General features: G+C 40.4%; 1 long non-coding RNA gene across 1 annotated transcript in view; it reads left to right on the forward strand.

The window, feature by feature from the left end:
- The first annotated feature begins 324 nt into the window (after positions 1 to 324).
- Positions 325 to 23,175, forward strand: part of LOC138922940 (uncharacterized) — a 38,755-nt gene continuing 15,904 nt past the window's right edge. The window contains exons 1-2 of the long non-coding RNA XR_011436077.1: positions 325 to 560; positions 19,410 to 19,964. This is a non-coding gene — a long non-coding RNA (uncharacterized lncRNA). The remainder of the gene's footprint in view (positions 561 to 19,409; positions 19,965 to 23,175) is intronic.

The following is a 23,175-nucleotide window of genomic DNA, read 5'->3' on the forward strand; positions in this document are numbered from 1 at the left end:
AAAGCCACCAGGTAAGAAGAGCATCCAGGGAAGACGCGACCGGGGCGCGGAGCGTGACCTGGGGCTGATCTCTCCCCTCTTTTGAATTTTCCCCTTCGTTCACCATTAAACCCTCTCCGTTCCCAGGCCCTTCGCTTTTGAAGTAGGTCCTTGGTCCTACTTGGTGTAGAGACCTCGACTTTAAGGCGAGTACAGTCAAAAAACCCAAGCGTCGGATTCGATCCAACTTGCTCACAAAGTTCAAATACAAAAATGTACGTTCCGCCCCCGCGCCCGCCCCCAACCGTGATCGCCCTGGTATTCCCTGGGAGCAAGATTATTTTCATACAGCCGTGCTCCCGGGCCTTCCTCCAGCCCTTCTCTAGCCTCCTGGTTCCCCTAAATATCCTTAGCGAAACCAAAACAGTTTTTGAGCCCCTTCCCTGCAGCTCCGCAAGCACCATTTCCAACTCGGTCCCAGCGGCTCCGCTTCTCCCCCGCCCTGGCGGGGCGGGGAAGCCGGGGAAGGGGCGAGACCACGAGGAAGTCCAAAGGCAGCAACATGCCTGAACCTTCCCAGAGTGAGTGCCTTTTGCCCCCTTCCAGTCCCCCGATTGTCCCGCGCGCCTCCTTTCACTCGCTCTTGCGCCCAAGGCGGCGCCGCCAAAAGGGCTCCGCGGAGGGGATCGCGGCGCGCACACAAAGGGCGCGGGGGAGAGCGGCGGGCAGCGGACCCCGGGGGGCTGGCGGGTCTCGCGCGGCCCCAGCCGACCCCATGAGGCCGGCTCCTCCTGGTCAGGAGCCAAGCGCCGGGCGGCCGCGGCGGAGGGCGGGGAGGGAACCTGTCCTTTGGGAGGCGGCGGCGCAGCAGGCAGTCGGGGCGCGCGTGGGAAACGCTTGCCTGAGAGTTGGGGAGGAACTGAGGCTGAAGCCGAGGGACGAGGAGGGTGGAGCGGAGAGCGCGCGGCGGGCGGGTCCTCCGAAGCCCGAGGAGTCGGTGCGAAGCCGGGGCGCGGGCGAGGCTGCTGCGCGCGGACTCGGGCCCACTCGAGGACCCACGCCTTTGCAGAAGGGTCCCGAACCGCGCCCCGCCGGCTCTGGGCAGCGGCCATCGGGCAGCCCGCGCTGGCCGGCCCGGCCGCCCGCGAGGCGCGCAAGGGGCGGTGATGGTGGAGGAGCCGGCCGGGACTGGGCGCTGGGCTCCCACCCGCCGGCGCGCGGCCTCGGCTCTGCGGGGCGCTCCCCGCCAGGCGGCGCAGCGCGGGGCGGCGGCGCGGCGGCGGGGGCGGTAGGGGACCTGGCTTCGAATCTGGGTCTCACCTGGGCGCGTCGTGGACCCCCGGCGCCTCCTGGAGTCCAGGGTCCGCCGGGGCCGCAGGATCTGCACCTCGAAATTCCCGCGTTTGCTATGTTGCCCTTTGGAGACAAAACAAGGTACTTCCTTCAGCATCCCCCCTGTCCCACTTTCCCCTGGGGTGCGGCGGGGGCCGGGTGCTGGGTGGTGGCGCCGGGTCACACCGGTGGGGCGATGTTTCATTGAATATAGATTGTAAGACATTTTTGTCTTCCTTTAGTCTCTTGGGGATGTATTACTTTGGGGTGTTAGATGTGGCTCTTTTTAACCCTTTCTCCTAACGAGTTGTCGATTTGATCACTTTCGGGGTTTTTGGACAGAGGCGATGGCTTTGGGACAAATCTTATGTTTTGTTTAATTACTCCACCTTCGTTTTAAATCCTCTTTCCCTCTTTCTCTTTCTTCCTTCAAAATCCTAAATCTGGAGCGACCAGAGTAAACCCGGAAAGGAAAGTGGTTTCTTCTCAAAGGGCACTTTTCTGTGAGTTTGGGGCGAGGCACTAAGGCCATCCAGGTCTGGAGTTATTGATTGCTGTCGGTTGACAGTGTTCAGATGTCACCTGCTACCCCAAGGCCATCTGTCCTCACTTTCCTTTCCCCCTACGTTTCCACCTTCTGCCCCCCGTGAATCCTAGCGCACAGAACGGGGAGTGGGCAGAGAACCGGGCTGAGTTTTTCAGCGTGTGTGGCTGTTCATGGAGGTGTTCTTTAGGCTGATTATTAACAGTTGAAAGAAAAAAGTCGTTTTATAAATCAGCATAAATGTCCTTCACCCCCCTCCCCCAATGGCATAAATTTGGGATAGTTTGTGGTAGTTTTTAACTAGTCATACACTTCACTTTCAAAGCCTGCCAAAACATTGAAAGTAACATATTATTGGAAAATAAATGAAAAGAGTTAAGTTACATTTCTTTTCGCATTACTTCTCCCAAGTAGTATAGGATTAAAACCCTAATTCTCAAAATTATACTGCTCTGTGTAAAATTTAGATCGTCTGAGACTATATACTGTTTTTCAGTTAAGGTTTTTATATTATAGTTGATGTTGACAACAGGCTGAACACTTTCTATGATATATATGTGTGTACATATGGTCTTAAGAGAAGAGTTTATGTTGCGTATAAGTTGGAAAGCGAAAGTGTCCAATATTTGAGTAGTACAGGCCCTCATTTTAGGAGTTGCAAAGTGCTGAAAGTTGTCAGTGTAAAGAATATAATCTGAGAGCTTGTGTGTACCCAGAGGTTCTTCACAAAACAATATTCCAGTTTGGGCTGAAATTTGGTGGCATTAACTGGAGACTTGAGACTGAGAGTTTGAACGTTAGTTGATTATAAAAATGCCAAACAGCTAAATCCAGTAAGATTCACATGGTTTTGGTACAAACTTATCGCAGACATTTTAACTTTACAGCTAAGATTTTATTTTTTAACTAGAAGCTCACATTGCTTTGCTTTTTTCCCTTTTATTACACTTTGTAAGTGTAAATGAATACCGTATGTGATTCAGGAACCCATGAAACAGGATAGTTCTGTAGAGGCATTTGGCATGTTTTAGGATTTGAAATACATTTGGATTCACTTAGATTGGCCATCTGTGCCTGTAAACAGGCGTGTTGATGGAACTATTTCTAGTTATTTGATTTAATTGTTGTCCTTTGACATTCATGCATGCACGCTTCTCTATCCTGTCCCCGGACATGAATGAGCTGCACTCAGTAGCAGTCATTGAACAGAATGGAGTTCCTGGCATTCCTAAATTCTCATTTAAACACCTGTGAATTCTGGTTGACCTTGAATGCAGTTGTGCTGCTCTGTTACACTGTTTCTTGTAACTATCTTCAGCTCTGGAGCTAAGCACCCCATTAAAATCTGTAGCTTGGAGCCTAGAATATACGCTTTTTCATAATCACAGCCTGTTTATATGAATTTGAGAGAGTCAGTTGAACAAGTCATAATCTACTGGCATAAAAATGCATTTGAAACTAGTAACCGCAATATGTGGAAAACTTCCACCCTCACTATTGTAGACAACTTTGCAGTCCTCCAGGCCAGAGATCCTGTCTTAATTAAGGGCTCTTAAGGCTCATGCATTCACAGCACAGCCTTCCCCTGCTAACGCCGCTTAACAGCTGTTGTTATTCTTGACAGCATATTAAAATAATGTTACCTTTCATTAGTTACTAATCAGCTCTGTGGTAGTGGGTGATATTTTAGGTCATTTAGTGTGGTAGGGGTAATATAATTGACTTTTTATTGCTTTGTTTTGTACTAGGCAAAAGCTTGAGAATATTTGGTATATACTGGAAATAGGAAATATTAAGTGAGGACAAGTTTTTATGACTGTTTGGATCAGAGCCCAGAACCTTCACACCCCGTGTAGTTTTCTGTTGTAGACTTTTCATTCGACCCTGCAGGGCTGTGCTGAATTAGTTGACCTTCCAGGTCCTGTGTTTGTGATCCTTTCTTTTTGGTAATTTTTTTCTCATCTCTAACAGCTGAAACATCGTTGTTTGCAAGATATTTTTATTAAAATCAGATGATGAATATAAAATAAACATTGCTATGTGCTCTTAAAAGTGACTCTTTCTATAACTACATAGGGACAGAAACTTTTCACAATTTTCAGACAAATGGTTTGTTAAGCAGTCACTAGTATTAAAGATAAAACTCTGTGGGCATGGACTCAATCTGACTTCAATGTTATTTATAATATTTTTCTGATGGTGCAATTACGGCCTTTTTTGCTTTTATTGTGTATAACCAGGGGGTCCATACAGCCAGCTCTAAGCAGTTGTTAGTGACCTAAAAGTCCTCATGTGGATTGAATTCTTCCTTTCTGGAAGAATCCGTAGGAGCCCCTGAAAGGATATTTCTCATTGCCCTTCTAGCTCTAGTGTTCTCCAGGTTTCAAATGCAGATCCATTCAGGTCTTGAAATACAAGATCATGATTCCTAAAATGTGGTAGAATTAATGCAGTCGCCATTAGTCATAGATGGAGATATCTGTGTGCTTAGTATGACATCATCTAAATAGGCCTGTAGTACTATTCAGTAGCTTTTTTTTTTCAGTTTGTGATCAGAAGGTCTCTAGAAACTGCCAGTATTTTCACAAGGTCATGTCTTCAGCACCTCAAGATGAGCACTTTTTAGCATTTTGATTATGTCGTGTAACAAAATTTCCTTTTTAAGTAATTCCACCTAAATAGATGATTTGACTCTGGTCTCTGATATCATTTTCTTTTAAAATATTTGAAACTGCTTTCAAGTTGTATGGATAAAGTTTTCGTCTTCACCTTTCATCTGATGACAGAGAACATGCCTTACTGAGATGCTCCCCTTCCTCTGGATTTGAAAACACAAATTCACTTAGAACTTTGTTTGAACTTCCCAGTGCCTTTTAATAATTCTTGGGAAAGATTTCTTTCATAATTGAAAAGGCTAATTGGAACTGCTCAGTATTTATTAGTTTATCCCCCAAACATTTTTCAACTAATAATTTATTAAACCGTATAAATTTATTATGTTGTATCGAGTTAGATTTGTTCTCTGTTCTCAGAGCTGATTGAAGGATAAAAACCTCTTCCTGGGATAAAAGCCTTTCGTAAAGACTGCAGGGCGATTAAATAAATCCCTGAGTTGGTTGATAGTGGAGGGTTGAACGATGACTGATTTCTGAGTTTAGGATGCAGACTAGCTGCTGACTTGCAGGACTTCCTGTGAAATTAGTTTAACTGGACAGATGGACACTCAGTGGGTCAGTGTTACGGCGGATTGACGTGGCCTTGGCAATATCTGTTATGTCAGGTTCTCAGTGAAGAGTGCCCGTGAGCTACATACCTAGGAGTAAAAAATCGAAGAAAGTCTTTCCACATGAGTCATCTGTTTGATATTTAACTCTGTAATCTTATTTACTGACTCAGTAGTCTCATTTTATTTTGAATTATATATATATATTTCACAATGTAAGTGCTTTATTCATTTTCTCTAATTGGTAGGAGTTTATACTTATTGCCAACCAAATGTTTAAGACAGGTAAAGCGATCTCAGAGTTAAGTTCATCAGAATCATTTAGATAATCATTCTAAAAAGCTTTTCAAAAGCCTTTAAAGAGATCTATGTATCTTTCCCTCGGTCTTCTGGTTTGTAGTTTGCAGGAAACATGCTTTTACAGTGTTCTTGTGCCATTGTTAGCGTCTGCATTCTTTGAGATTTTTCCCTTAATTCTGACTTGTAAAGTAAGATTAACTTTTTGCAAATTATCTTCTCTGAATAATTTTATTATATTTAAACTTGGGGGAGAAAAGATCCTCGCCTGATATTATACTTCTAGTGATAACTACAAAAAATAAGAATCATCATTTCCTCTCTGTTGAATACCTATGCTGAGGTCATAAGAAGAGAAAAGATCCTGATCTTTTAAGCTGGTGAAATAATTAAAACACACATACAGAATCTTTGAACTTTCAAGTTAGAGAGAATCATGTAATCCAGTGTTTCTCAAACTTAAGTAATGTTCCCCTGTTAAAGACACATCTTCTTATTGAGCTCTAGGATATTAGTTAGAAAGCTTTTGGTCACAAGTGACAGAAACCCAACTTAAACTCATATGAAATTAACTCACATAATTGAAGTGCCTGGGGATTGGTTTGGCTCTGAAATTCAGCTGATCAAATAATCTTGTCAAATTCTGTCTGTCTGTCTGTGTATCTAGCTAATCTATCTTTCCTTCTTTCAGTCCATGTATCCATCCATCCATCCGTCCGTCCATCCATCCATCCATCCATCCATCTTTTTTGCCCCTATGCTGTGTTTATTCTCCTGCATACTTTCTTCCTGTGCTAGAAAAGTTTTTCTTGGCAGATTTATGTGGGTCTTAAACTTCTGATTCTAGAGAAGTACCTTCTCATCTATATCAGTCCTCTCAAAATTACTCTGGCCATGTTTGGGTCCCATGCCTTCTCTGTACCAATCACGGTGTCCAGAAGAATAGGGCTATCTGATTACTTTGTTGGGGCAGGTAACCCATAGTTGGATATGTCATTGGGGGAGAGGGAATTCCCAAAAGAAAGTGATGAGGGCACACCCAGAAGTTCCAGATACCTGGGGATTGGTTTGGCTCTGAAATTCAGCTGATCAAATAATCTTGTCAAATTCTATCTGTCTGTCTGTATATCTAGCTAGTCTATCTGTCTTTCCTTCAGTCCATCCATCCATCCATCCATCCATCCATCCATCTTTTGGATGTGGACGTCCTTTTATTTTAATATTAGTTAAATATGGAATTCTTAAGAGTAGATATAATTTAATCACAGTTACAGCGTTTATGCAACTGTAATACCAAAATAAATTTATAATTTAATTATGAATAAAATGATAAAACTCCAGCCAAATGCAAATTGACAGCATTCGTTAACTCACCCTTGCAAAGTGAACGTGGCCCTGACTGCCCGTTGGAGGGTCTGGTGAGGTCAGCTCGCCTTTGCTGTGGCTGCCTTAGAAGGCATCCTTCACTGCTCCCACTGGGTCTCTGTGTGAACAGTCATGAAACTTTATTCCTATGGCACAGCATACCAGCGTTTGGGTTTTACTTGGTTTGAAAGCATATTTGCATATTATATTTACATCTTTTATTTTCTCTTTATCCTACAACCACTCGGCTGCACTGTGATTGTAAACACAAATATAAACCTGACTGCTAAAATTGTAGGACAGTACTTGGTAATAAGGTGGTCATCCCACTAATTTAAAGTATACTTCTTTGCCTTTTTTTGGTTTTACTTGTCATCAGTGTGAAAACACAAAATTAAAAACATTTTCACAGAAAAAGTACAGATCTTCAAAACATACTTGTTTTGGATTCTCAGGACTTCTCAGACCTCAGATTGAGAAACGCCAATAGACCAGTCTCTCCCATATCTAAGCTGCAAAGCAAGTCAGTTTACACATTCACAGCATAGGTTTCAGTTACGATGTTTTTCCATTCAGATGTAAGTAGGTTTTCCTTAAAGGAACATTTTTCATACACGTGATTATGAATGCGCAGAGAATTATAAAATGGGTCTCTTCCAACTCTCGGTCAAATTTGAATGTAAAACCATATGAGGATATCACTTGGAGGTGCCCCAAATCTCCTGTTTCATTTAATACTGTTATAGTATGTTAATCTTTTATTCATCTAAACCGATGCTTCCCAAAGGGCATGCTATTGGCATCTTGGTGGACCAAAAGCTTTCTAACTAATAAGACACTTTTTTTTGTTGTGAGAGACTGTTCAGTGCATTGCAGGCTGTTTAACGTCTCTGGGCCCCAGACACTAAATGCCAGGAGCACCCCCATCATTGTGATGCCATGGTCACAATGCGCCCTAAGGGCTGGCACCATGACTGAGTTGGGAGCCACTGTACAGAACCCTTTAAGATTTATTCCTGTTTATGGTGGGCCAGGGCCCCACGTAGGACAGACTCAGACTTCACCCCCAGAACTACCTCTTTCTGAGAGTATGCCCTTAGGTACTTTATTTGCTTTCTCTGTTGAATGGAAATAAGAGCATTCACTTCATAGAGTTCTTGAGAAATTTAAAGGAAATAACGCCTATTTCCTTACCTTTTTTAGAGTGATTTTCAGTTGTTTACTATTTTACCTTGAGAATCATCAATGCCTTAAATATAATCACCAACTGTGATGGTCATTCCCTTATTCTGGTAAATGGGAATTAGAAGAACAGAACAGGGGTTTTATAGACTTTAAGTGTCCTTCTCATTCTTTAGATGAATTTTTATTGATGGTTTGAACAGAACCTTTGTGGATTGTGTAAGGTCCTGGAAAGGTGACTGGAATGGGAGACCAGACTTCCCGAGTTTGTCCCCAGCTTTGTGACTGCCGCAAGTTAATAAACCTCCACTTTACAATGGGAGATGAGAGGAAATGAGAATCAAGGCAGACAGATTAATCAGTGAGCTTAAAAATCTCGTCCAGCTCTAAGCATTCTGGATTCTCACCAGGAGAGCAGAGTGTCGACTTCTCAGATTGAATAGTTTCCTCCTTTAAGTATTTTCCAAATACCTGTTGTGGATCCAGTTCAAATTATGCCAACTATGTAACTAAAACTGTATAGAATTAGGATCCAAGAGCAGAAAAATTTCTAACATTATAATGTGAGTTATTTTTATGTTTTTCCTACAGATAATTTTAGTAGATTTCCATATGAGTTATCAACTATCCCTTTCCAGACAGGAAATTAGTACACTCTTTGTAATTCTGGCTGTAGTGATTAATTCACATGACTGATGAAGAAAGCACTGGAGAGAAAGAAAAAGGGATGATGTTTTAATAGTAGATTTAAAAACACGAGAACTCGTGTTTTGTGGATCATTGAGGGCGTGCAACTTTTTGCTCTTGTTTTGTTCAAGGCACCCCACAAGTCTCCCCAAATGTTACTGCTCAAGGGACCTGCTATATGGCCATCCTTGAGGCCCATGCATCAGCCTGCTTACAGAATTTCCCCAAGTGAGCCCCCTTGGGTAGGAGCTAAAACAGATCAACTTTAATCCCCAAATCTGCTGTCGCAGAGTGTTAAAGCATTGTTTTATCATGTGTTAAAAACATTCTCCAACTTAGAATGACAGTTATTATGAAATACTGCTATGGTTTTCATCATAGTAATTAGTTGTATATTTTCTCAGTCAAAGGGTTTTATTTTATCTTTGATATTTTGGAAAAAAATCATCCCCCAAACCTATAACTTATTTTTTTTTAAAAAAATTAATTTCTAAGTAGTAATGGAAAAACAAGTTACGTTCTTGCAATTATTTTTCTCAACTAAATGTTCAGCTCTTAATCTTTCTGTGTTACTCAGAACATCATGTCATATGTAAGTGTAGTCGTTGGTCTAGGGACTCTATGTTTTTTCAGTACTAATTTGCGAAAATGCTAACGTTAAAACAACTTTTTCTTATGAGTGTTTCTGTAGAGAAATTAGTGCTTTTAAACTAGGAGCCACAATTGGCTAACATCTAGTTATTCTATAGAAGCCCATCGAATAAATTATTTTTATTTTTACAAAAAAAATTCACTTTTGAGGCTGGCCACATGGTTTAGTGGTTAAGTTTGATGCACTCTGCTTCAGCGGCCCGGGTTCCTGGGTTGGGATCCTGGGCGTGGACCTGCACCACTCATCAGCCATGCTGTGGCGGCATCCCATATATAAAATAGAGGAAGACTGGCATGGATGTTAGATCAGGGCTAATCTTCCTCAAGCAAAAAAAATTAAAATAAATCACTTTTGAAAGTATACTCCATTTAATTGGTTAACTTAAAAACAGTAGCTATCATGTGTTAAACATTGTGTCCCAGGGGGCTGGCCCCGTGGCCGAGTGGTTAAGTTTGTGCACTCTGCTTCAGTGGCCCAGGGTTTTGTTGGTTCGGATGCTGGGCATGGACATGGCACCACTCCTCAAGCCATGCTGAGGTGGCATCCCACATGCCACAACTAGAAGGACCCACAACTAAAAATATACAACTATGTACCGGGGGTGTTTGGGGAGAAAAAGGAAAAATAAAATCTTTAAAAACATTGTGTCCCAGACTCCATGCTATCATTTTATGGGCATCATTTCCTTTTTCTTAAGAACCCTATGAGGGTTATTGCCATTATCTCCATTTTAGAGAGAGAGTAATTAATGTATCTAAGGTCTCACTCTTAGATAGTAGTAGTTCTGGGATTGAAGGCTAAGTCTTTGCCACCTGGGACCTTAAGCACCATGCTCTGCTGGAATTCACTGTCCGTATTCCTGGAAGCAAAGCAAGGCTCCTAGAGTTAATGTCATGTGACTCTCACTCAGGAAGAGGTGGAAGTTTCTCCTAGGGCCTCTTACTGTGCAAGCATCTTACTAAATGATGTGCCTAGAGACCTTGCCCAAGTGGGTTTAGTTTCCATATATAATTTGAGAGTATAAAAAGTGGGAACTCTCAAATGACTTTTTAAAATACAGTGGCTGACAGTTTAGGTACTAGGCCATTACAATTATATTTTTAGTATTAGAACATGAAATACCCTAAGTACAGTATATTTTCAAAATAATTTTTATCCTTTGATACATTATTTTAGGCAAGAGTACAAAATACATTAAACTAGTTGCTCTACAAGTAGGTTTCATCTAAAATCTAATTACATTTTTTTTACAATTTTTTTTTAAGATTGACACCTGAGCTAGCATTTGTTGCCAATCTTCTTTTTTTTTTTCTTCTCCCCACCAAAGCCCCCCAGTACCTAGTTGTATATTCTAGTTGTGAGTGCCTCTGGTTGTGCCATGTGGGATGCCGCCTCAGCATGGCTTGATGAGCGGTGCCATGTCCATGTCCAGGATCCGAACCCTTGAAACCCTGGGCCGCTGAAGCGGAGTGCGTGAACTTAACCACTCGGCCATGGCGTGGTCCCTAATTAGATTTTTAACTCATGAGAGTTATTGTGTTTATATCACAATTTTACTTTACGTTGTAAGTTTTTCTTTTTCCTTACTTTTCTAGATGCCAAGAAATATTCTATAAAACCTAGGCAGCATATTTTAATTATTTTTCCCTTTCAAGACATCTGGAATATTGAATATGAATTTTTAGACATTTCTGTCTTTTTGAAGATTTCTTTTGTAAGATGAGTAAGCGGTTCAGCTTTAGTAGAAAGTAAAGTTATTGCTGCATGGAGCCCTTATGGACACAGGCAATAGTGTGTGTGTGTGTGTGTCCCTTTTGCTAATCATATTTGAAATGCCATGCAAGAGCTTGGGTCCCTCCTTCCTGTTGATAAGTTTTGCATATCCTATTTAATACTTCTAGATAGTAGGCATTTGGAGGAAGCTGTGACTTGTCTAGATTAGTAGTAAATTTCCAGAACACAAAATAAATTATAGTTTTCTTTCCTGTGATAGGTTTATAATAATCTTGAGTGAAAATGAGAAATTGGGAAAGGGGGAAAGTTTTGATTCTTAACAGGATGTGCCATATTTTCATTTTTTAACTGAATGTTACTGATCTATAAAATTTTTAGAAAGTATGAGATCAAGTGTACCCAATATACAAAACTTATTTATATCCCTAAAAAAGGTATTACTCGCTTGGCACCATGAAATTTAATCAATAACTTAATTGAGTCTATGATACACTTTTCATCTACCTGAAACATATGAGCACATAGGAAGTGTAGAATGGAATATATAGCACTTTCTCTCTGCCATGTGTGTAATTTTGATGAAATAAGCCTTGTGTTACAACCATTGTAAAAGAAGGACAGTTCACCTTCTAAGCTTCCTACCCCCCTAGAATTCCTTTGATGTTTTTTATCATTCAAGAATGAATGTATTCATCCCTCTGTGTGTTAGTAAAGACATAGCAAAATGTCCGGCCCTGGAAATGTCAAGTTCAGCTTTTGCCTGCAGCCACTGCTAGACCCCGGCTGCCTGGCCTTGTGAGTGTGTGAACTCAATTTAGTTTTGAAGGGCACTCCACCCACGTTGTAACACCGTCTTGAAGGGCACAGTGCTGTTAGTGCTGTAAAGAAGCCTCATGAAATCAAAATGTGTTGAGCGTTATTCTTCATGACACTGATTTTTATATCAAATTGTCATTGGAGGAGCAGTTTGAGCTGCAAAAGTCTTCTCTGAAATAGAATATTAGGACAATAAACGGGGATTGATTGCATTCATTGTTCAAAAGAGATTTGAGATTTAAAATTCAAGTTACATTTTTGACAACTTATAGCAAGTTTTTGGCAGCTTCCATTGGTTTTATTTCCTACTGTCTAATTCCTATCAGTGTTTTGGGTTCTTGACTTGCTCAGTGTGGGAAAGGGTTGTTCAGCGATCCTGCGCAGCGTCTGTGGTATGCAGAATACAGGTTTGAAGCCACAGATAGGATTTGCATTTGTGTTACCTGAGCAGAATAACTCCCAACATTGATTTTTGGTCCCCTCTGAGATTTCTCCAGTTATTTTAAGACATATTGGAAAAAGTCTAAAACAAAACTAAATCTAATTTACCCACTTAAAATTGGTGTATAATGCAACTCATTTATGAGGTAAGAACTTTTGTGTGTAATAAGATGAGGATGGAAATAAATGACTGGAGGATAATGAAACATGCGGTGAGGGGACAGGGAATGGTTTGGATGGGATGTTAAGCATGAGGATCTCGTCATTGATTATAAAGCCTTGGCATCAGTTTTCATCGCCTCTCCCTTGGGCATGGCTTTGTTTCCAGTGTCTAGGGCCTGTTGTCTTTCATTAAGAGCCTTGTAAACGTTAAATCAACTCAAAGACTTCAAGACGACCGCTCTGCTTGTGAGTGCTCCCAGGTTTGCAGGGCAGTGAGCAAGGACAGGCTTGCACATGGAAGTCAAGTCTCTGAGTTAACTAGTGCTGGTAGCAAAGGGTAAAATACCTTTGTGGAACAGATGTCCCCTTCGTTCTTTTTGCTCGGATGGCTAGGGTGTAACTTATGTAGAGTTAGGATGTAACTCTTCTTTTTTGGGGTAAAACTTAGGGAGAGTCTATAAAGAATGGCATTCTGAAGTATCTGCTTTGGCCAAGGACTTCGAGTCCTCAGGGTGCATGTAGTCAGCCTGTTTCCAGACCCCATCAAGCCCCCTCAGCCTGTGGGCCTGTACCCAGGAACACCACCTTTTTCCCCTTGTCTTTTCCCTGGTTCTCTTGGCAGAATTTTATGAGGAAATAGCCGTTGCTCCTTACCCCAGCCCTACATCTCCATTGGGATGAGTACTAAAGCATGTGAGACAGCAAAACGTTAAATACGTGGGAGAGATTTTGAAATGCTTCCACACGCATTTCCTATCTGACTCGTATGTCAGCCCTGTGCGGTGAGTGAAGGAGTAAGGCTATGTAAAAATGAGGAAGCCAAGGGACAAAAAGAGGCTAAGGAAGTTGATTGACCTAATGATGCCCGCCTGGCCTTTGATACCATAAGCCGTTGTGGGGTCTTCATGGCCTGTTAATACAGCTGCCCATTTTTACACCTGGAGAACCTGAACTCCAGAGAAATTGTAACTAGTTCACCCTCACATATGTGTCGTCTTGTAGCTGGAACTGGAATTATCTGCTGACCGCCAGTTTGGTATTCTTGACTTCATACCCTGCTGAAGTCAGCACCTTGCACTTCGAAAAGAAGTCAGAATAGGTGGTATTTGCCCTGTTTATAGAGGATGAAATTGAAATGCAGAAAGAGAAGTCTGCCACTGGTTACACATCCTGTTAGTAGCAAATGCTAAGACTAGATTAGAATTTAGGATTCATGGGTAAAAAACACAGCTTCTTAATGCTTTGTCGTCCCCCAAATTTTTAGCAGTTAGTCAATCTGTCTTTTATATGTCCACTGCAGTTTGTTTTTTCTCAATTAAATATATTATATAGTATGGTTTTGAGAGTAACAGGAGAAAGCTTGATTTAAGGAGGAATTTTATGCCACAAATTATTAATCCAGGAGCTTTCAAAAGGTTCCTTTATCCATACACAGGAGCACAGTGTTGTATACAGGATCCTTTGTGCTCTTTTGATGATAAAATTAGTATTAGAGATTTGATAGCCTGGAACTCATTAGTATGCTGCATAGACCTTACCGTTTCTTTGTGGTCTTTCTGCCAACAATTCCAGTTGGGAAAAACAGAAGATAGAATGACTAGAGTGGCCGGCTAAAGTACAGGACACCCAGTTAAATTTGAATTTCAGATACTACTTATACTAAAAAATTATTCATTGTTTATATGAAACTCAATTTTAACTGAATGTCCTGTATTTTTATTTGCTAAATCAAGCAACCCTAAGAATGACTCTTGTCTCGAACACATTTATAATACATTCTGTTTAGTGCCTTGTCTTAGATTTCTTAAATGTGACCTGTTTTCAGAGAAATACAGACGTGGGATTCAGGCAGGTTTTTTAAGGACACTAACCTTAAGAATCTTTGTTCTCTTGAGTCCTCTGAGGCAGAGTTCTTACCTCCGTGGTTGAGTGTGCCATCCTTTTGTGATCTGGATGGAAAGAAGTTAGAGACTGTTATTGGAAGTGATCTTACTCTCCCTGGCCTCATGTGCCTGAATTTGACTTTGACCCTTTCTGATGCAGCGGGAGGTTATGGAGGCCTTCTTCATGACAAGCACTGAGGTTCCCGAACTTTTGTATTCTTCCAGGCTGTAAGACTTGGAACAGGAGACCTGGTTTTGCTACCAAATAGCAGAGTATGTTTGGTTCAACCATTTAATTTAGCTTCATCATTGACAAAGCAGGATTGTTAATGCCTGTCTCACTAGGTTTAAATAAAAGGTGCTTTTTTACCCTCAGTATCACTAATGTAAATAGTTTTCAAAGTCCCATACAATCAAGGAAGAGCAAGAAGGGAAAACAGAGATCGTATGCAAGGTCATAGGAGTGATTTGCCCGGTCAGAATCACCACGCAGCTTTCTTGAGTCCTATCTAGTACTTTTTACCCTTATATTTGACATGTTTACAGTCACCTTTTCCATCTTTATTCGTTTGTGTGCATTTACATTTAATTTGATATGACAGCAAGATCCAATATATATATAAATTAACCTCTGAACACAAAATAAACTTCAGTTTGGGGAGGAGAGGTCAGTTAATAATTTATCTGAGGTTGCTCATTACCATTTCCCTGGTGCCCAGCCCTGCTCAGCGATCTTTACCTCATGAGAATAATTCATTCTAGACAAAAAGGACGCTTAAAAGTGAATTCAATTAAAATAGCAGTGAAAATGTTTTAATTGGAACTTTATCTTGAAAAATGGAACCGTAGATTATGAAAGTAAATTTATCTTATTTTAGATTTCATAAAATTGAGATTATAATGAAAACTCCTTGCTAATTTTTACAATAAACAATTGATTTTCTGACAAAACTATACCATAAACCATGGCACATGTTTATCATATAAATACATGTGTACCTCATGTTTGACTTTTGCAGCAGGATCATAAAGAGATTTTTTTCCCCCAAAAAATAGTTTTTTTGAATTAATATTTGAAAACTTCATCAGTTTTTCCAAGGGCCTTTCTTAGTCTAGAATGTAATTATTTGAACAGAATTCTCTTTTCAAGTATCTATCTCATTATCCTGGTTGATTCTTTCTTCAGTTGTTAGCTGGTCTTTAATTGGGCATAGCTCTTGTTCGTCAGTGGCTCTGCGTAATATTAGAATGCTTCTCCAGCATCACTTTTGTCTACTTCTGGAAATTCTGTATCTTGTATAGGAATTTCAATTTCAGTTTGCAGGTGATTTGTACTTGTATAGAGACTGAAGTATTAAAAACTCATCGGAAGAGGATAGAAGTTAGTCTTAAGAGGAGGGGCCCACTTCATCCAGCCACGTAGGTCATGCACTGCAACACTTCTGGGAGGCCTGACGAGGGAGGTGTGAGGGACAATTTAATTTGATCTGTGGTTGATTCATAAGTGATGGTTTTGATAACATGTGTTTTCACACTCAAGCATATAACCGCAGGGGCTCAGATAATCAACAATGTGGTCATGAGAAACTCCTTCCCTCCAGGACTGGTAGTTAATAAGAATTGTTGATTGAATGACTGAATATACTAGATCCATTTACCTGTGTCATTTAATACTGAGTTCATGTCTCCAAGAAAATATCTAGAGGTAAATCACTTGTGAGACAATTAACTATAGTAATAGACAACACGTGAAGAATTTTTTTAAAAGATTGGCACCTGGGCTAACAGCTGTTGCCAATCTTTTTTTTTCCTGCTTTATCTCCCCAACCCTCCCCCCGTACATAGTACATAGTTGTATATCTTAGTTGTGGGTCCTTCTAGTTGTGGCATGTGGGACACCGCCTCAACGTGACCTAACCAGCAGTGCCATGCCTGCCACCAGGATCTGAACCCTGGGCCGCAGCAGCGGAGCGCATGAACTTAACCACTCGGCCACGGGACTGGCCCCATGATGAATTTTTGAACACTGGCTCTGAGACATGTAGTCGGCACTGCAGCGTATATGAGGATAAATTAGCCATGATCAGTTATGATGCTTAACGTCAGAGAGATGGTTAATAGCTAAAACACAATGTTGATTTTCTGTAACGAATATACTAGCATTCAGATATTCAAAAGACTGTTGTCCCTTTTGATGCAGTTAATTTAGGAGGCTTCATTTATTTATTCACTCACTTCACTCAAGAAATATTTACTGAGGACATACTGTGTAACAGGCATTTTCTATGTGACAGGGAATGCAGTAGTGAACAAGGGAGACAAGTAGCTCTGATGAAAATTTACATCTGGTCAGGAAAGACAGGCAAACCAGCAGATGAATAAACAAGAAAAGTGTCTAATAATGAGATGAGGAGGCTGTGATCAGCCGGCGCAGGGGAGGGGAGAGCATTCCAGACTGGGGGCAGTTGGAGCTAGTGTGCTTGAGGAGCACCAAGGAGGCCAGCATGGGCGAGAGCAGCCGCACTGGGGGTTTCAAAGAGTTTGGGTTTTATTCTCAGTTCATGGAGGAGCCAAGTTGGGTAGTTAAGCTCTTAAGGTTTACTCTGTTAAAAGATTACTCTGGCTGCTGTCTGGAGAATGGATTGAAAGGGGCATGTATGATATGAGAGAGAGCAGTTAGGGCTGTGGCCATAGTCCAGGTAGGATATGGTGGGGCTTGGACCAGAGCGGTAGGACAGGAGATAGAAATGAACAGGTTGGGATAGAAGGTTTTGTGAGTCAAGTAGATGCAACTTGGATTGGACGTGAGAATGGAAGGAAATGGAGATTGAGAGTAATTCCTAGGTGTCTGGTTTGAGTGACTGGGAGGTGATGGTGCTATTTCTTACTGTGAGGGAGACTGGCTGGGAGTGAGGTGGGAGCAAGATGACGTTGGGAGGGGCATTAGGAATTGTTTCCCCCGTTTTCACCTGTCTGCTTAGATATCCACATGGAGTTGTTACGTATGTGGTTTGATTAAAAAATAAAAAGGTTGATCACCATTTTCCAATGAGAAGATAAGAAATAAGTTAGGGCAACGTTTTGGGTTTGTAGCTGAAATAGTTAAAATACCTATTTTCATATTGATTTCGCAATTTAAGTTACATGTACATATTTAAAAATCTCGTAAGTTCCATGAATTTACACGTACTGCTGTTTTCCTATCTTACATTTTACAAAACAATTTTATTTAAAAGCTTCCTATACATTTTTGACAGCTTCACATGTGTTTGTGACATCAATTGCCTTTGGCACTGCGGCTGCCATATAAGCATTTCCCAGAGTACCTCCCCCTCATTTCTCTCTGTTTTTAAGATACAGCATTATTTGAATCAGTGTATGTTGCTGTCACTGGAAAGTTTGTCCTAAGTCACAGCATGTCTTCATAAAGCATTAGGACAGTTATTTTTTGGAAACTCTGTGCGGTGGGTATATACTTGTGATCTGTGCTATGGACCTGTCTACTGTGTTACTTTTAAAAGAGAGCTTTAAAGGGGTTTTATAACTGCATCCAATGCTTGAAATTATGAGGGCATCCGGATAATATCTGTGTTATTTTTTTGCCCATTTCATTCTAGACTGGCACCATTTCAGAATAATATATATTTACCAAACAATACAGTGTTGTTCAAAGTAAAATAATTAAGGGAGCATCCCATAAATGAAAGACTTAGTGGAAACTCAGAAATAAGACAACCTCTTCTTTTCCCCTCAGCTTTCTTCTTTTTTCACTTAATAAATCTGGAGATTATTTGTATCAGTGCATATGACCATCTTTCACTGTCTGCCTAGTGGTCCATAGGATAAATGCGTTTAGCTAGCCTCCCATTGGTGTTATTAGGTTTCTTCTCACCTTCGCTAAAACAAATAGTACTACAGGAAATACCCTGGGCATTGGCAAGCTTTTTTTGTCTTGCCATTTGGTGAAAATAATCCCTATGTTATTGTAGGGTAGAGATTGCGTTGTTCTTATTATGGGCACATTCTTTTAAGTATTCTCAGCAGTAGCAAGTTTTTATCTTTTGAAGGTAAATTTGAGTTTTGGGGAAAGTCAAGTCTTGTGCATGAGCTAGATAGTAAGTTAGCTGTTAGTCTAGGTTTTTTTGGGTCTTTGTTTTTTGAGAGGACGGCTTAGTGAAAACCAAGATCTAACTTTTAGATAAAACTAATCTTATTTGGCTTACAAATTTTCTTAGAAGTTAGTTTCAAAAGAAGAGTTCCAAAAATGTCTAAAGTAATGGTAGTATCAATTGGTATAAGACTATGGCTTTCCAAGGGGAATTATTTGAAATGAATAATCATTTGGATGTGTATGATCTGGTATGTTTGTTTAAAAAAATCACCCACTGTGAAGGCTTTAGCTCAAATAGGTTTCTTCCACAGGAGGGTACATTAAAAACATAAATAATTTAAGTTTTCTTGGATTGAATTTTTAAAATTAGGTATTGCCTACTTTTTAACTTTCTTCCTTTATACCAGGAGTAGGTAATCTAGAATAAATCATTTTTACCATTCATCATTATTAGGATATTTACAGAAGTCTAGTCTTTCTATCAGATAAAATTGTTTGCATTTCCCATTTCCCCTTCTAAATCTAATCTATATATAGCAATATAGATAAAACTATCTAAAATCAAGCATATTGCTAGCCAAATTTAGATAAATATTTATCTTTAACTTTCAAATATTTAACTTCAGAACAAGTTGTATGTTTTAAACAGCAGATTAATTTCCCTATTTATGTTTTCTTAAGACTATTGTCAAATTTAGTGTCTTTTACTTTAATATAAACTGGTTTTGAGAAAAGCAGACTTGATGCTTGATGTGTTGTAAATCAGGTATCTGAAAATATGTATATATGGGAGTCATACTTTATTAAAATTATTCATTGAAGCAATCGTCCCTTACAGTTTTTCAAAATAAAACTTTCTTAACCAAACCATCTTGTTTATATTTTCTATGACAAATCGAATTATGATCTGACCAGCTTACCGTGAAGGAATTTTTAGCAGCTGTCAGAGGCAGCGCCTTTCCATCTGAAATATTTAATGTGTCACGTGTTCTGTTCTGCAGAGAGATGGTCAATTCATGGTTTGCTGACAGAGTTCACACCATCCCTGTCTGCAAGGAAGGTGCCAGAGGCCACCCGGAATCCTGCTCTTCCCCCTTGCAGCAGACTTCCCATGCAGATAGCAGCGCCCCTGGGACACAAACCAGGAAAATCTCTGCCTCCGAATTTGACCGGCCTCTTAGACCCATTGTTGTCAAGGATTCTGAGGGAACTGTGAGCTTCCTCTCTGACTCAGAAAAGAAGGAACAGATGCCTCTAACCCCTCCAAGGTTTGATAATGATGAAGGGGACCAGTGCACAAGACTTGGAATTAGTGAAAGATGTTTCTAGTCTTTTGGATGTCACAGCCTTGTGTCACAAAATTTTCTTGCACATCCATGGACTCATTGCCGCTGACCACTATTCCCTGTTCCTCGTCTGTGAGGACAGCTCCAACGACAAGTTTCTTATCAGCCACCTCTTTGATGTTGCAGAAGGTTCAACACTGGAAGAAGCTTCCAATAACTGTATCCACTTAGAATGGAACAAAGGCATTGTGGGTCATGTGGCAGCGCTTGGTAAGCCTTTGAACATCAAAGATGCTTATGAGGTAAATAGGGAGCCTTTGGAACCCTGGAGATGGGCTGGGGAGGGGAACATGGGTAGGCATTGGACAACTACTGTGAATGGGGGTGTTATTAAAAACTGAGATGTATGCAATAAGATAACTGAGAGGTAGTAATTTGTGTACTTAGTTAAAACTAGAATGTATGGTAGTAACTTTCCCATCTTTTAAATCTTTTTTACTGGTGGTTGAGTCAAGGATATGAACCTGAGAAAAATCTTATCTTGTTTTCCTCCTTAATGATAATTTAACATAGCTCATCTCATAGTTATATTCTCTCATCACTATACATTTTCCTATCTGTTATTTACATGTCTGAGGATTTTACTGAGATTCCAACATGATAGGTCCAAAAACTGTCAAGAAACCAAACTCATAGGCTTTTCAAAATTCATTCATTCATTCATTCAATCATATCCACTCATTCAAAGTCTCATTGACACCAAAAAAGTTTGATTTTCTGTCTTTCCATCCTTTCTTCCGTGTAGTTCTATGTTATGTATAGTTGCTGTACATTGTGCTATAGTTATGTATAAGTCTTTAATTAAGGACCTAAAGATTATACTATACGATTCTTCAAACTTTCTATTTAAAATAATCCTTTTTATTGATAGAATTATGGGTTTTAAACAAAGCATCTTAATTGAATGACACTTGATATATTTATGAAATACTTTCTAGCACTTTGAAAGAACAATTATTCTAGCTACCTACCACATAGTACACCATAAAGGTTCCGGGATAATCCCAGCTTGACATTCTTATATGTAATTTGAGAGGTCACTGCTGTTTTGTTCACCCCTGTATCACTGGTGCCTAATACAGTGCCTGGTGCATGGTTGAGTCTTAATAAGTATTGATTCAGTGAAACTTATAGTAGATAAGATAGATAAGTAGAATAGAAAGCAGAGCATAATAGATGCCAAGGAAAATGTGGTAGGTTCATGGAAGCAGGAGATGACATTGAGTTGGGGAAATGGAGAAAGGTTTCTTTGAGGAAGTAATGCTGATAACGGATCCTGGAAAATAGATAAGATTTGAATAGATTGAGTTGCGTGCACGGTGAGATCCAGATGTAAAGAGAAGCTGGAAGAAGAGACAGGGAAGTTGGATCGCATGGCACTTGTATGGAAATGTAGGGGTATAGTCAGTATAGACATTAAGGAGCTGTTGGAGCAGAGCCCAGAGATTGCTGGGGTCTTGAATTCACCAGGTTGAGGAGTATGTATGTGGTCCGGGGCCATGGGGAATAATTGAAGATGGTTTGAAAAGTGGACTAGTATGATTCTGACTGTGCTTTAGAAAGATGAATTTTACAGTGGTCATAAAATGAATTAGAGGGAAAAATACTGGAAGCTGGGAGGATAGATTATTGTAATAGTGTGAAGAAGTGAGGACCTGAACCAGGGCATTGGCCTTAAAGATCAAAAGGAGGGAATGGACTTCAGATGAAGAAGCAGAATCTGCTGGACTTGAGAGCTAATGGGAGATGGAAGTGAGGAGGAAGAGAGGAGTCACAGGTGACTCAGGTTTCAAGTTGGGTAAATAAATGATGGTAACTGGTAAGGAACACTGAGGGCAGGGATTTGGGGAGAGATGTCGTAGCTCAGAAAGGTTAAATCCTGAGATATTTTTCAGAATCCATTCTGTACAAGCAGTTTCTTCAATTCGGATTCTTCATGGAGCTCTCTCCATGTCCTCTTTGAGCTCTGTAGTAACGTCACACGGTAGCTGACTCCAAGAGGGGGGTATTAAGGACACAGCTGAAGGACTGCTGCCAGATTTGCGGAATTCCCTTCCTGTCTTAGGTGACAGCTGTGTTTCCGCTTTTCAAGGGCACTATAGTCTCAAGTACAGTAGGACCATAAATATGCTTCAGTTTTGCTGAGAAAGTTTTCATCTGTCCGCGTGCTTATGTTTCTTCAGCCCAGAGAATTTTTTCCCTTATAAGCATTTTGTTTCATCTGCTTACCATCTTTAAAGTTTTGACAATGTAATTTTTGTTTTGCAGTTAGTAATGATTTAATTCTTTTTTTTTTTTTTAAAGATTTTATTTTTTCCTTTTTCTCCCCAAAGCCCCCCAGTACATAGTTGTATATTCTTCGTTGTGGGTCCTTCTAGTTGTGGCATATGGGACGCTGCCTCAGCGTGGTTTGATGAGCAGTGCCATGTCCGCGCCCAGGATTTGAACCAACGAAACACTGGGCCGCCTGCAGCGGAGCGCGCAAACTTAACCACTCGGCCACGGGGCCAGCCCAGTAATGATTTAATTCTTGTACTGCTGTCTAAAAGAGGCCCCATGCCCTTGATCTGTGACGCTCCCAGAGTGAAGCCTCTTAGCATGTGGGTTCCTCATGTTGCCACTTCACTCTCGGCACCCTGATCTGTGTTTCTAGTGGCCTTGCAGAAGTTGTTTGTGTCCTAGGAATTTCAATAGAAGCTGTGGAGTTGATCTGTGACATGTAATTTACATTGGTATTAACAGTGGAAGTCGGTGGCTAATGAGTAATTCATTTCTCAGCCCCACCCATAATTTGAATAATCAAAATACTGTCTCATGGCCTTTGTGAAAGTAGTCAAAGTATGAAAATACATTCTAATGTTTTCTGAGTCCTCCCTCTTTAAAAATGCATCTGTAAAAATGACACTGTACAACAGTATTTCTTAAGCTTATTTGACCACAGAACACTTTAAAAGTTGTAATGTAGCAGAAGACCATGAGGTAGCCATGAAATATAGTAGTATTCAGACTGAAGCTAAGAATTAAAAAATAGTCTCAGACAAATTAATTGTAAGAAGGGGTCAACATTTGATTCACTCTTTAAAACTTTGTAACAGAATGACCTAAATTTGAGGATTCAACCATTTTATTACTAGTAAAATTACACATTCATATATTTAAAATCTAAGACAAGCTCCCCAACTTAGACCAGTAATTCTCAATTAGACCACAAATACCAATGATAGGGTTAGTTGGTAAATGCTGCCTATATATTGATGTTCAGTCACACCATCTCCTCCTGCATCAGCCCATCATTTATGCAGCTTTCTTGAATGTGGCACAGCATTTATGAATAATAAGATATTGACACATAATAATCAGAACAACTATATAAATGTGTTTTGGTGTTTTCTTTGTACAGTCATGGGTTGCTTAACCACAG

The sequence above is a fragment of the Equus caballus genome, unplaced genomic scaffold (genome assembly GCF_041296265.1).
Source record: "Equus caballus isolate H_3958 breed thoroughbred unplaced genomic scaffold, TB-T2T haplotype1-0000019, whole genome shotgun sequence".
NCBI lineage: Eukaryota > Metazoa > Chordata > Mammalia > Perissodactyla > Equidae > Equus > Equus caballus.